Raw genomic sequence first — 14072 nt, 5'->3', positions numbered from 1 at the left:
TTTCATCCTAACTCCTCCCTGCTACTCTTTACCTCCCTCTCAAGTGATGCCTCAGTTCCCCAAGAAAAAGTGGAAAACAAATGGAAACAACACTCAGTGAGGTGGTGGGAGGGAAGTTCAGCTGCCAGTGATACAACCAGCCCCTCCTGCCCTCCTCACGGGGTGTGCTGGAGGAGAAGGCAAATATTGGGTGCATTGTTATCCCGGGGCTGTCAGAGTGTGCAGAGCACGGAGGATGACAGTGTAGTCTCTGGCTCAGTTTCAGCTGGTTGGAACAGGGTACACAGCTACAGAAATAGGCAGTGTTACTGTTGACTTGTGCATTTAGATTGATGGGGAATCCAGGGTGAAACTGCAAGAGAAATTTCTCTTTTCTTCCCCATCTGAGCTGTAACAGTAACTGTAAAGGGACAGAATAGTTTTTTTTTTTTTTGAGTTCAAAGAGTCAAGGCTCAGTCATATCAGACATGAAATAACTTTCTGCTTAAGCAATAAAGAACTATATTTTCTCTCAAAGCAGTGAGTTCTATAAACCATACATTGATCTGAGAAGAAAATTGTTAACTTCAGAAAATGAGGGAGTATGTTTGTCTGAAATTGAGTTAGTTCTATTATCGCTGAAGGCCAGCCTGCTTAGATAAATCAACTTCTAGTGACTTAGAAATCACAGTGAAGATAAAGCCTGGTCAATAGTTTAACACTTTGTTTCAGGGAATAGAGGCATTGTTGACCTAGCCAGAACCAGACAGAGGCCATTGTGGAAAATGTCAGCAAAACCCAGTATGAAATTGCTCAGGTTAAGGATGAATCATCAAGAACTAATGACAGAAATGACATTTTCTTTTTAAGATTACTCAATAGAAAAGCAAGAACTTACATTTGGTTTACACTTTAAGTGGTTTGACTTACCTTTCACTTACTTTGAGCTGAAAATGAGCCTGATTTAGAGTGTGTGTCCTGTGACAGCTTATCCATCATCCATCATATGCAGTGTGCACAGGCAAAACCATTACCAGAGCATTCAATCCATCACAGACCTTGCACCTTTGCATTTTGTTCTGAAATTTATCCCAGAAATTGCATGCACTTATGAAACACTTCCAGGCATGTGACTGTATTTCTAGCTTTGATTCTCATTGGCAGCAGAGGTAGCAGGGACCACCACTATCTTTCCCTGATGATTTTTAGAGCCCTTTTTTTGGTTGCTACATCTTTACCAAAATTTGTTGTTTGGGCTGAAATTTGTCACTGCAGAGCAGCAAAAAATGTAGAGCTTTTTTTTTTTTTCTTGCCAGTTCTTCCATGTGGATTGTTGCCTGCTACAATGAAGGCATGGTCCACCCTGTGGTATAATTACAAGCCAAACTAGGTAAGGCACAATTTTTCTGTATCCCACCTGGGCAGTAGCCAGATGACTTGTCATTCAGTAGGACAACTCCAGTTGATTTGGACAATTCTTGCAGCATTGCTGAGAAGTAAAAAAAAAAAGAGCATTTTAAGATCTCGCTCTTGTCCTTCAGCTTTGATTAGGATCCTGAAGGCTTGCTGTCAAGCTGCCTCCTCTGGGTTGTCTATCAATGACAATACTGAAATACTTATGAACCAGCAGGGCTGAGGCCTCTCACTCTTCGCACTGACACCAAGTGCTGGAAGTGAAAGAGCTCAGCTGTGTTCTTTAGTGGCAACATTTTTTAAAAAATGAAAGGGAAGGAGAAAGAGAGAATGAGACCACACCAACCAACAGGCAATGGGAATGCCTCAGATTGTGACTTCTGTCACCATTACGCTCCTTAGGCCGTCCTTACATCCTAGTAATTACATTGATTTCAGTGGATTCAGCAGCATGTGTTTCGCAGACTATGACTATAAATCAGTGCATAGACTCATAAGTTACTCACAAGGTAGGTAATGAGTTATGCTATGAACTGATGGGGAGTAACTTGAAGGTGGCTGTTGAGAAGTCCACAACATACCTGAACCCAAGAAATCACAGAATCACAAATTACAGGACTTGGAAGGGACCTCTGGAGATCATCTAAGGGCCCCTCTGAGGGCTGCTTTGCCTCAAAGTGCTTTTGGTAAGTGACTTACTGTACGAACCTGAGAGAACATGCGTTTTGGGTGGACTGTGCTTAACCACATTTAATTCCCATATTTGTAATCTGCTACTTGCCCTGAGCTGAGGTGAGCTGGAGCAAAGAACCAGATGGCAAAGCATTATTTTCCTAAAGTAATGTGATTTATGTCACAGTTACAGGAGCACTGCAGCCTTACTGTCAGCACCTACTGGTGCTGCTCTGTCTGGGTTTAGATAAACTTTAAAAGCATCAGGATTTAGGACTTGGGCCCTGTGATCCTTACGGGTATCCAAGGAGGGGTATTTTGTGGTTTATTACTTGACTTTTGTTATCTACTCTAAGTCCTCTACTAAAGTCTAGAGTAGGTTACACAGGAAAATATCCAGGCAGGTTTTGAATATTTCAAGAGAATGAGACTCCACAGCCTCTCCAGGCAGCTCTATCACCCTCATAATAAAGAATTTCTTCCTCACGTTCATAAGGAGCTTCCTGTGTTCCAGTTTGTGCCCACTGCCCCTTGTCCTATCACTGAGCACAGCTGAAAAGAGCCTTGCCGCATCTGCTTCAACTTGTCCATTAGATATTAATTGATAAGATCCTCCTCAGCCCCATGTCTCTCAGCCTTTCCTCAAAAGAGAGATGCTCCAGATCCTTCATAATCTTTGTGGCCCTCCACTGGACTCCTTCTAAGAGATCCCTGTGTTTGTTGAACTGAGAAGCCCAGAACTGGACACAGTACTCCAGATGCAGCCTCACCAGTGCAGAGTAGAGGGGGAGGATCACCTTCCTTGACCTGTTGGCCACAGTTCTTTTAATGCACCCCAGGATCCCATTGGCCTTCTTGGCCACAAGGGCATACTGCTGGCTCATGGCCAACCAGTTCTCCACCAGTGCACCCAGGTCCTTCTCCTCAGAGCTCCTTTCCAGTAGGTCAGCCCCTAACCTGTGCTGATGCACATGGTCATTCTTCTGGATGGCAGGCCTGATGTGGGTGCATCATTTTCTCCATGCTCTGCCTTGAACCTTGTGGAGACGAAAGAAGACAATTTGACTATCTGGCCACCAGAACAAGTGCCCAGGAACCTACCCACTGTGTTTGGTCTGTATGGGACTCCCTGCACACAGCACGTGTTTCTGGAGACAACTTCCCAGCCAGAGAGACAAGAACCCTACTATCAGCAGACCTCAGTGCTGTTCAACACAGTGTGCAATTTACACTAATTGCTTGAAGTGATAGAAGCACAAAAAACCTCAGCAGCTGCTTTAGACTACAGGGAATACACAATATCAGGACTACTCCTTTTTATTCTTTCACCTGCACTGAAGTGAGAGACTGGACCACAATAGCCTGATTTCTCTGAGCTAAGCGTGTTTAAAATCTGTGTACTTTAGGCTTGGACTTGCACTGAAAGCAGCAAGTAGGTGCCAGGCATCCCCACAGTGGGGCAAGGCTTTCCAGAGGTCTGCCCAGTACAGTGTCAGAGCAGGCTGTGACTGATGGGCCTGCAGCAATCTAAGGGAGGGGAGCAGATCACCAGATCAGCATTTAATAAGTTCATTCAGCATCTTTAGAACACTGCTACTCTGTTGCCACATGGGTGATTTTTTTTCTATTTTTCTGCAGACCTGGAAATAACAACCTTTATTGAAGTGCTTATATTCGGCCATATCAGATCTTCATGTTCTAGCATTAAGGCTTTGAAAGGGATATTTAATATGAGATGAATATTTGCTAAGCCATCGGGTTCAAAAGTAGATTTTTGGAAATGGACATGACCTGAAAACAGCTTTTCAACACTCAGCAGTTTTGCCTCTGTCCCGTATGGTGTCTCTTATTAATCAGAGTGAGGACCAGAGTGCATTTCTGAGCACCGAGGCACTCAGATCTTGCTGTTCCCTCAAAGCACAGCAATCTCTTTAAAATAATCACTTTGGTTCTTCCATTCAGCATTCCATCTCTGACCTTGCAAGGACCAACAAAACTTGTGGAACGATAAGATCATAAATAGCGTTATAATGGTTACAGCTCAATATCCCTTTTGAATGCTGCATATGCTAACAGTGAAGTACTCCAAAATAAATGAAAGTCTATTTTGTTGCATTTTGGTGCTAAAAATAAATGACCATGTAATTAAAGGCATTGCAGGTAGCATTGAAATATTGTTATGCATAATTAAAATGCATTCTCAAATTCTTCAGCTTGGATTTTTGGTGACTCATCCAGTGCTTTTCTCCCTGTATCTGGATATTTTTGGAGCATGGATGCATTCCAAGTATTAAATCTCGATTTAGACAGGATCAAAGAGAGAACAGCACGTTGGGAAAGTGACCAAACTAAAGCCAAATTTATATCAGCTGCTTTGGTGAAAATGATCCCTTCTTTTCTGCCTTAGCATCCTGTGTTCTGGCTGGGGCAAGCTGAAAAGAGCTTCACCTGGGTTGGAAGCATTGCTGTAAGAGGCAACAAGCTCAGTCTAGCTCCTCTGGAAATCTTTTGGGGAGAAAACTCCAAAGCCAGCATCCCCCCATGGCCATCTCTGCTCCTTTGGTATAATACCCAACCAGAACACCTAATACCCAACCATAACCTCCCCTGGCACAGTTTGAGGTCATTCCCTCTCATCTTACCACAGTTACTCAGGAGAAAAGACTGACCCCCACCTCATCACAACCTCCTTTCAAGGAGCTGTAGAAATTCAGGTAGTTGTATCCACAACTAGCTGCCAGGAAGCAGTCCTTGCATTTGGAGAGGGATCCAAGGAGAAAAGCTCACATCCTTATGGGGAACAAAAGCTTCATCTTTTCCAGTTGCTGTCCCATTACCCTCTTCCCCACGTTCAGCAGCTGCCTTTTCCTCTCACATCACTTAGCTGCTTACTTCCAGGATTTTTTTAAAGGTTTCTTGTGCTGCAAGAGATGGGAAGAAGAGGGAATTCAAGTGGTTAGAAATGGAGGTACGTAGTGGGTAGCATAGCTCATGAGAGCATTGCTGGGACCACCACTCTGATGATTGTCAGACATGCAATGGAGGTGTGTCCTAATGAACAGAAGTTAGATCGGTTGCAATCCTTACTAAATATGGGGAAAATAATGTTTTAATCATTACAACTAATAAAGAAAATGCTGCTTTAATCTAGAAGTGCCACACAAAAGAAAGTCCCTGTGGCTGATTTTGGGGCATGTCAATGGTCACACGGGGTGTGAGGGGGACACATGCACTCACAGCAATGCCTGTATTCTGGAGTGCTGCTGGCATGCAGGATAAAACCCACTGAGCATTGTCATGCCACGTTTAAAATATGTCAAAAGAGTGTCATTTTTTAGTGGCTACTATAAAGACAAAGGAGTTGTTATTCCATATCTTAACTCCCACTGCAAATTCACAACAAGATGTAAACAATAAGTTAAGCTTGAATCTGAAGTTACCAAACAATTTGCTCAGAGAGTGATTTCTGAGTAAGTGATGCTACCCTTAGCATCACTGAATAGATCTGTGTGAGATATTTAATGTTGTGTATTAGTGTTTCAACATGCAGATGGAGGATGGGCTCTAACTGAAGCTCAGTTGGCTAATGTGTAACGCAGGCTGGGACTGCCAGAAAGGCAATAAACAAGAAGTGGGTCTTATGGAAACCCTTGGCTCATGGTTGAGGGGTTGTTTGATGAAACAAAGGCTGTCCAAAACACTCTGACAATGACATGAATCAGACAAAACATTGAGGAGTCCAGTGCCCAGCATGCTATTGCAGAGCAAGGGGATCTGAGTACGGCTTTGCTTCTTACCTGACATGCCGTGGGTGGGAGATACGGGCTTCCTTTTTGATGATTTCCTACTTCCCACTGCAATGCTGCCAAAGTGATGGGCCTCAGTACTATGGTGAATTTGTTCTGATTTATCAGCTTCTGGGTTTGCATCTGTAAGGTGAAAATCAGGGTCTTGTGGTTTTGATGAAATTCATGCATATTATCAAGTTCTCATAGGGGTCTTCTTGAAGAGTTGGACTTGTTCTTTCCCTTCGTGTGTGTGTGTGTGTGTGTGTATGTATAAATAGGGCCTAAAAACATCATTAATTTTTGTTGCTACGGGAACACACCTTTACACAGCAAGTGTATGCAACAGATGTAGACTGTAACACTTCCACAGAAATACATTATCAAGCACACATTTTCTTTTTCAAAGCAGACAGTGGAAAAAAACAGACCTGGAAGCAGCATGCAGACTAACCAGCATTCACACCTGAGATGAGAAGCCACCACCTGACACTTAGGCTTGTACCTCAAGGAGGTAAGGGGTGAGTGAAGGGGGCAGTGAGAGCATGACACAAAGCTCATGACACAAAGACACATCTCAGTAATGGGTTCATCTGGGTGGGAGAGAAAAACAACCTAGCTCCATACCTGCTAAGGTACAGAAGCTTGCAAGTTTGTCAGTTGCCTCATAGAAATGCTGCTGACGCTCTCTGGGAACAGTTTGCACCGGTATTTTTCTGGTCTCTGTTTGCTCTCAAACCTATGGGAGCAACCCAGCACCCAAGGCTGGGTGGAGAAAGGACAACAAACTACCCCCCAACCCCCCAACTGCTGGGAGCCCTTTTGGAAGCAACATAGCCCATAGAGTCTGATCATGAGGACTCAGGCACCGTGTTATTTGCAGGCAGCTAGGTAATCAGCAAGCAAGCAGTGATTCATTCACAAACCCAATAAAAGGCAGTAAAATCCCTCGTGTCAGCTACCCTCTGGTAGCAGCAGGGGACTGACAAAGGGAGGTGTTCCCAGCATGTGAACCACATCTGCCCTGTGATCAGCTAGAAAGCCATGCTTCCACCACAAGGGACCACAGGTGACCACTACATCATCTCAGAGGACAACTGGCACTTCAGTAACAACAAAAAATTAAAAATTAAGTCAGATGTGGAGCAGGGAAACATAATTCCTTAAGACTTTGTTCTGGAGGAAGAAAAGATGCCTTCTGAAAGCAGCTGAAGCATTGAAGATTGAGGTCTGAAGATGACTGCCTTGATACAGAAATGAAGATATCTGAGCATTCTGTAGCATTGGTGTCATTGCAGAGCTGATGGGAAAGGTATGAAGTGACTCTGAATCATAGAATGGCTGAGGTTTGCAGGGACCTCTGGGTCCATTTATCCAATCCCTGCCCAAGCAGGGACACACAGAGCAGGGTGTCTAGACCCATGTCCAGGTGGTTCTTCAAGAAACTCAAGAGCTAGAAAGACCCTCCACACCAATGCACTCATCTAATTTAGCCCTACTCATTCCTCCATGCTGCTTAGAGCCTGGCTTATCACACATCTTTAAAATGAATGTTAATTTATTTTTTAACAAAGCAATCTGTTCCCCATAACATAGATATAAATGTGGCTATCTGTGACAACTCCCCACTCCTCTGAGTTGCATCTTCCATAAACAAGGCTTTCTCCTCTAGGTTGAGCTTCTGCGAGTTGCTCCCAAATGGCTCACTTGGCCTTTAATTGTAATTGAAATGCATTTTATCAGCTTGCAGTCTTTCAACCAGATGATCCCACTCCTCCTAGAAGGGTACTTTGTTTTCCTGCTCATTACAGATTTACTAATCTTCATATTGCCACTGAACTTGACCAGTTGTGGGTTTGGTTTTTTGCTTATTATTTTTCTGGCTTGTTGATATTAGATGATTAAAAAAAATAAGAATAATTATTAGGAGACATCAACAACAGCAAGAGCCATTGACTCTCCCCTCCTCACCCTTGCACTCCTTGTTGCCATCTGACAGCAAGTCTGTTTATCAGCCCTCCGCTGCATGCCCAGTTAACACCACATTACGCAAATATTTAAACATCGTGTCATGCAGTTTGAAGTCAAATGCTTTGGAGAAATGTGTTTTTCTACACAGGGATTCTTATCCATCTCATCTCATAAAAAAAAGAAAAATGAATGTTTTCTACAATGGGATTTATCTTCTGAAAAACCATACTATCCGCATCAGATAGGTTTTTGTCATGTCCCATTCAGAGGAGAGAGCTAACTTTGCATCTTCATAGAATCACTGAATGGCTTAGGTTGGAGGGGACTTCAAAGATCATCTAGCTCAACCCCTCCTGACCCCCACAGTACAGGCTGCACAAGATTCCATAGAATTATCTATCCTGCCCATAGAATTATGGAATCTTCCTTTACCCAGGATAGCTTCTCCCTAGTAAGATGTATTGTGCAGAGTTTGGGGGTTTATTTTGAGCTTTTTACAATGTCTGTAGAGCTGAATCCTCAAGGGCAAACACAAAGTGAATTTGAACGATATCCAGGTGGCATCAGCATTTTCACCAGTAAGTTTATACTCCTGGTCACTACTTTAGCCTTTGGAAAACTGGCCATAAAATGGCCTGTTCTAAATATATATCTGCCTGGTTGGTACTGCATTCTGTTTGCACAACATAACTGTCAACAGAGCCTGACCAGGGATACCTAGGCAACAGCTAATTTTTAGGTCAGTGATTAACTCTTCTTTGTCACAATATAATTTACCATCAAATTATCTCTTGCTGAATATAGCACTTTCTGGATTAAAAAAAAAGGACTTGTTATTTTTAGATGCTCAAAGCCAGTTTTCAACACTGGATGCAAGTGAAGCTTGCTGTATTTTTGCCTAGTTGCTGCAGGGATCTTGGCAGTGGGAACAGTTCTCAAGAAGTTATACCAGAGGAGCAGCTCAGCTGCCTCCTGCCATGCTGCTATCTTTGTGACAATAGCAGGAAGCGATTGATTTGTAATTTATATGGCACATATTCACACTTCCTTGATTAGATAAAAACTAGATGCTACCAATTAGCACATACATGAACAGCTCATAAAGTACTGACACTCACCTTGCATTGTACCTCTTCACTGCTGCTTCAGAAAACTTTGCTGCTTTCTGATCTCCAAGCTGCCATTTTTGTTAATGACTCAAAACATACTTTCATTTTAAAGCTCTCTATATCCCAGCATGGTGTTTCAAGTTTGTTTTGCCAACATATTGAGACTTCTGGATAAACTAGTGAAAACTGACCTCTAATAGCATATGGGTAAATGTCATTCTAGCGATCATCGCAGGAAATAGGCCCCTTTACAGGAATACAGGGATTGCTTAATAGCAATCATCCTCCTTCTTGGACAACCACTAATTTATGATCTATATCACTAAGAGGGTGGGTTGTTTTCAGACAAGACCTAAGGATACTGCCATATATGAGACAAAATGGATATGGGGCTCTGTCACTGCATTTACTGAGCCAAGCACATCCTCACTTAAAGGGTGATGGTGATAGGAGGGCAGTGGGTTTTGCTGCATGCCAGAAACTGCGTGCTACTTTACCCATGGATTTTTCACAGCTGTTCCTTCTACCTTGAAAAATGCAGCTGGCCAGGTCCCTCAGCTCTGCCCTGTAAACACTGTGACTTCAACCCTGTCACTTTTATGTTTAAATTGCTTCTATAATAAAGCTGACACACTGGGGAAAAAAAAAAAAAGTAAAAAAATAACACACCAAAATCAACATTTGCTGAGAATTTACAATTCTCATTTACTACTTCAACTGAAGAATCAGTTTGTTTCTTGCTGGCAGGAACCCAAGCTGCTGAGCAATAACAGACTTGTTTTGAAGTTACTTTAATTCATTCTCTTAGAAGAAATGTCTTTGCTAAGTGTTGTCAAGCAAGCATGTCAAGAAAAATGAAACTAGATTTCTTTAAAGAAATACAAATCTTTATCACATTTAGAACACTCAAAATACATGGAGGATGAAACATTATAAGAATCATAGGTACTATTGACTTAAGTATGAGTCATTAATGTCTCTAGGTTATGTCTAATTTGCCATATAATACATTTGGCTGTGATGCATGGATCTGTGCCCATGATGCCTAATTCCCAGACGAAGCACCCTCAACAACATTCCCACTGCTAGCAGGGAGCTTTGTCTCTGCCTTACCATTGGGTCTCACCACTGTCAGTGCAGGCTTTCTTCCTTCAGTAGTTTCACATCCATTTTCCTGCCACTAACTACCTATGTTTTCTTTGGTGCCTTTTCAGTACAAAATTTTCTATGGTGTCTATGGTCTTGTAAACTTTAGTGAGACAAGACCATCCAGACAGCATTTCTTGGATAAAACTGTGAAATTTGAGAGGTTAGTTGAGCCCTGAAAGAAATTGCCTATGGAGTTGAGGCAGACTCTAGCACAGAAGGCATTAATGGCCAGTTGGACACTCATCTATTAGGGATTGGTTAAGCACGGTTATTTTATATTTAGACTGTGTGGAGAAGAACCAGAGGAAGTATATGAAAGAAAACGCCTGCAGCCTTTTAAGATGAGGAAAGGTGTAGATTTTGGTCACTTCTCAAAGGACTTTTTCTACATTACAAACAGTAGCTTTTTAATGCCATAAAGTTGTTGATTCAAATATTTGGTAGGCTATATAGTAGTTTATTCCTCTGAGAGTGGTGGAGTATGGGAAGGAATAGTTTAGTCAGTAGGTCAGTCAGTACATAAATGGTTGTATCTGGTCAAATGTTCCCTTCTAGATTAGAACAACAACAAAAAAGCACTGCTTAGGCCTTTAAAAAAATAAATAAATACTGGGTTTAGGGAGAGAGTTCTGGTGCAAATCCTGTGCATTCAGAGGTTTCTGTTGCCTTGAGACAGCACTGCCTCCCTCTTCCCATCCCTCAACAGTCCCACCAAGGTCAAAGTAGATGCTGAGCTTATTCCCTTTTCAGTTTAGATCTCAGGGTATTAAGGCCCTGGCACAGGCTGCCTAGAGAAGCTGTGGGTGGAGGTGCAGGTTGGATGGGGCCCTGGGCAGCTGAACTGAGGGATGGTAGGCTGGCCCACAGCAGGGGCTGGGCAGGCTTTGAGGTCTCCTCCAACCCAAACCATTCTGTGATTGCGGTTGATAGTTTCTTTCCCTCATCAGAACAAGGGGGGAAGGAAAAGCTTCAGAATGTGTTTATTTTACTTCAGTACATTCATCACTAATCCACAGAGTGGAACAGAGGATATGTTTTTCAGTAAAGGTAAAATACATTGTGCTTTTCCTGATGGCCTATGCACTAACCAGTGTGCGGCACTTTCAGCATCCATATGTGGCTTACAAATAGTATTTGGAAACTAAGTCAGCTCCTCTGAAGCCCTTAGCCTGGTTGCCTGATGAAGTAAACTGAAAGATGTGTGGCATGCAATACAGAGGTGTAGATCACTTCCATATTCATTGTGTCCCATAATCACAGAATTGCATGAGTTGGAAGAGACCTCAAGAGATTGAGTCCAACCTCCCTGCTAAAGCAGGCAGTCTACAATAGGTCACACAGGTAGATGTCCAGACAGGTCTTGAATATTTCCATACAAGGAGACTCCAAAGCCTCTCTGGGCAGCCTGTTCCAGTGCTCTGTCACTCTCATAGTAAAGAAGTTCTTCCACACATTAATACAGAACTTCCTACATTCAAGTTTTAGGTCGTTACTCCTTGTTCTATCGCTACACACCACTGGGAAGAGCCTGACTTCATCTATTTGCATCCCACCTCTCTCTAGATATTTATAAACATGTATCAGATTGCCTTCAAGTCTTCTTCACCCCAGGCTGAGCAGACACATCTTACTTATCCTTTCCTCATAGGGGAGATACTCCAGGCCCTTTGTAATCTTTGTGGCCCTCCACTTGACTCCTAGGAGATTCCTATTTTTTTCAACTGGAGAGCCCAGAACTGGACACAGTACTCCACATGTGGCCTTACCAGTGCAGAGTAGAGGGGGAGGATCACCTTCCTTGATCTGCTGGCAACTCTTTTTAATGCACCCCAGGATCCCACTGGTATGCTTAGCCACAAGGGCACACTGCTGACTCATGGCCAACCTGCTATCCATTAGAACTCCCAGGTCCTTCTCCACAGAGCTCCTTTGCAGCAGGTCACCCTCTAACCAGTACTGATGCATGCAGTTATTCCTCCCCAGGTGCAAGACTCTATACTTGCTCTTGTTAAACCTCAACAGGTTTCTCCCTGCCCAACTTTACAGCCTGCCCAGGTCTTGCTGAATGGTAGCACAGCCTTCAGGTGAGTCTGCCAATCCTCCCAGCTTTGTATCATTAGCAAACTTGCTGAATGGACTCTACCCCTTCATCCAGGTCATTGATGAAGATGTTCAACAAGACCAGACTCAGCACCAGCCCTTGGGGAACACTGCTAGTTATAGGCCTCCAAACAGACTCTGCATTGCTGATGACAGCCCCCTGAGCTCTGCCTGTCATCTAGTTCTGAAACCACCTCACCATCCACTCATCTATCATCTATATAAGATTATGTGCATCATAGAACACTCAAGAACACCCAAGGAATAAATGTCTCCAAGTCGTGAACATTAAGAAGTGGTGGTCCCAGGACAGAGGCTCTGCCTGACTGAGCTTGAGAGCTCAAAACCTCAACACATAGGAAGTCGTAGTGGAAGAGAAGGAAGAGAAGGGCTCTTAATCTGGGCTGTGCAACAGTCAGCCCCAGGCTACAAGCAGATCTAGCAGCTGCCAAAACTGGTGGGATGGGGCAAGAAAAGGGAAGGCTAGGGGAAATGACAGTCCAGGACACAAAGGGAACATAGAAGTTTCACCTGGTGGACTAGCAGAAGTAGAAATGACTGAACGAGATGTTTTCTATTTCAGTGATACCACTCTTATATACTCCGTGTGTGTGTGTGTGTATATATATATATATATACACACACACACACACACACGTATATATACACATGTGTATAATACACTCTTATACAGCCTAGTCCAAGACAAAAAAAGTGAGTGAATGTGTGAACTCTCAACTTGTCTACAGCTTGTATAAAATATATTTGAAATGTTCTTTTGAGAATCTGAATAGCTCTAAGATTGTGTTCATCTGGAAGAACTAATGAGGACTCATGTCTGTCTTTTCTCTGCTCCTTCTGTGTTACCTAGACCTTAAATCCATTATTTCTGACACTTAGGTCAGTCAGCATCAGTGTCTTAAGTTTGTAGAAGAGTAAGTTTAAGAGTTAAGCATTCTGTTTAATGTTGTGTTTACCTATAAGTTTTAATAGTGATTTGTGATGCTTCCAGGACACTACTGCTGTCACAGGGTGACCTCCTTTATTTAGCTTTAAGTTGTTGTAAAGCCCTTTGAGAACCATTAATTAAACCTCTTGGAAACGTTATCTGTGCTTCTATGTTTCTACACATAACCACAACTACATTTTCTTCTCAATGAAAAAAAAAAAATGCATAATAGCTCAAGAACTCCTCAGGTTTCAATCTAAGTTTCAGCCTGAAACTTGACATTAAGCATTTATCACACTATTTAAAAGCAGATACAACCTGGATACATGATACTTGTCCCTCTCGTTTCTGCTAGAGATTCAGAGACTGAACAACATAGTAAAAGCCCCCACAAAATCCATAGAGGAAACACAGCTTTGAAATTGCAACTGAATAAGACAAGACTTTCATCCCTAGCACGTGCTAGTAAAAGTGTCAAAGTTGTGTTCCCTGTGCCCACGTACAGCACCACCACACAAGCAGAATAGTTCTACAGGCACACCAGCAGACTGACTTTCCTAGATCTTACCTGAGTAAAGGCCAAAAAAGACAAACATCTGAAGTCTAGTAAAAAAGGACTGAAGGTACAATGCATTCTCAGGAAGAACCACAGGAAAAACATAATCTGCAGGAAGAAAAAAACAAACAAACAAAAAAAAATAGGTAGAATCAAATTTAAATTCTAAAAGTCACCTGAATCTCTCTGCACTTTATTTTGTCAGTAGCTTTTGTAATGCAAAATGTTTGCAGGTGGACATCTGCTTAAATCTGACCAGTCAGATAGGAGTAATGTTAATGAGATCATCAGCAATACCAGGTGATATGGCTGAGTTTGCCAAGTCAGGAAACTGATAAACTTCAAGATGTGCCTAAATGCATTCCTGAGTGTTTAAAACATCTTTTCAT

The sequence above is a fragment of the Gallus gallus genome, chromosome 3 (genome assembly GCF_016699485.2).
Source record: "Gallus gallus isolate bGalGal1 chromosome 3, bGalGal1.mat.broiler.GRCg7b, whole genome shotgun sequence".
Lineage (NCBI taxonomy): Eukaryota > Metazoa > Chordata > Aves > Galliformes > Phasianidae > Gallus > Gallus gallus.
This window is presented reverse-complemented; position numbering follows the sequence as displayed.